The 1,041-nt window shown below is 36.7% G+C and overlaps 1 protein-coding gene across 1 annotated transcript in view; it reads left to right on the forward strand.

The window, feature by feature from the left end:
- The window catches only part of LOC119591986 (phosphatidylserine synthase 2-like), a 47,219-nt gene that overhangs the window by 34,031 nt on the left and 12,147 nt on the right, over positions 1–1,041 (forward strand). The window lies entirely within an intron of this gene.

Genomic DNA, 1,041 nt, shown 5'->3' on the forward strand with positions numbered 1-1,041 from the left:
TTATCTCTATAACTCATCTTGGAGATGCAGACACTGAATATTGCAATGTCACTCTCTTAATGGGTAAAGTCTTGTCGAAAGTTCACAAGGAAAGGGTAGCAAACCGGTTAACATTCTGGGAGTGAAATGCAACATGGATTCAAAAGTAAGACATTTCTAGAAACAGCGTTTTGACGAATCACAAACGAAATTTACACCAACAGAAAATTAGCAAACACACTTTCACGATTCGGTTGTCACCGATGTATTTTTCCTTACAGCCATTAGTTAATTGTTACGAAATGTATACCAAATTCTTTTCCGTTGTTCTCCAAGGATTTATACTCTGTGGAATATTTGTAGAATTACCTTCTCCATCAAGAAAATGACACATTTTTTTCACACTGCGACAGAAAGTAACTTTCATTAATTGATAAGAGATTTGATAGAAGTACATCCGCAAAGCGATATTTAGATATCAGTATTTTTGTAGATAGACGCTAAAATTACTACAGAGAGCCATGCAATGCGAAGGCTACAAGCCTTTCAGCCAGTTAAAAGCAAAATAGCACACAGACAGCTATATGGCATTTGCGACTTACGTCGACAAACTCGGAAGGAAAGTGTCGGGCACATGATTACAGAGACCGTTTTCCACCGTGGACAACTCCTCAGATTGATAGACAACTCGCAACTGTCTGTGCCACATGTATGGCATTATGTATGGCAAGCTAAGGAAAAATGCAACAAAACCATCAGTTCATTTCTAGCGCGAGCGGCTTTGAGATTTCGCTTTCGCGCCAAGAAGATGGTGCAAATTGTCAGTATTGTTTAATTTCTTTCTTGAGATTTTAAATACTGAAGACTTTGAAATGTTTATTGCAGTACGGCAGCTATTTATCTGTGTGGTATCATTTATTGTGTGAAGATATGATAATAAGATAAATATATCTTGCCACCCCCAAAAAGGAAAAATACTGATTTGTTATTTTTATACGACACACCAGTAGAAATAAAAGTTTAGATTTTTTTTTGCGCCAAAAAGTCCAAACTTTGACTATG

Source organism: Penaeus monodon, chromosome 29 (genome assembly GCF_015228065.2).
Source record: "Penaeus monodon isolate SGIC_2016 chromosome 29, NSTDA_Pmon_1, whole genome shotgun sequence".
In the NCBI taxonomy this organism is placed as follows: domain Eukaryota; kingdom Metazoa; phylum Arthropoda; class Malacostraca; order Decapoda; family Penaeidae; genus Penaeus; species Penaeus monodon.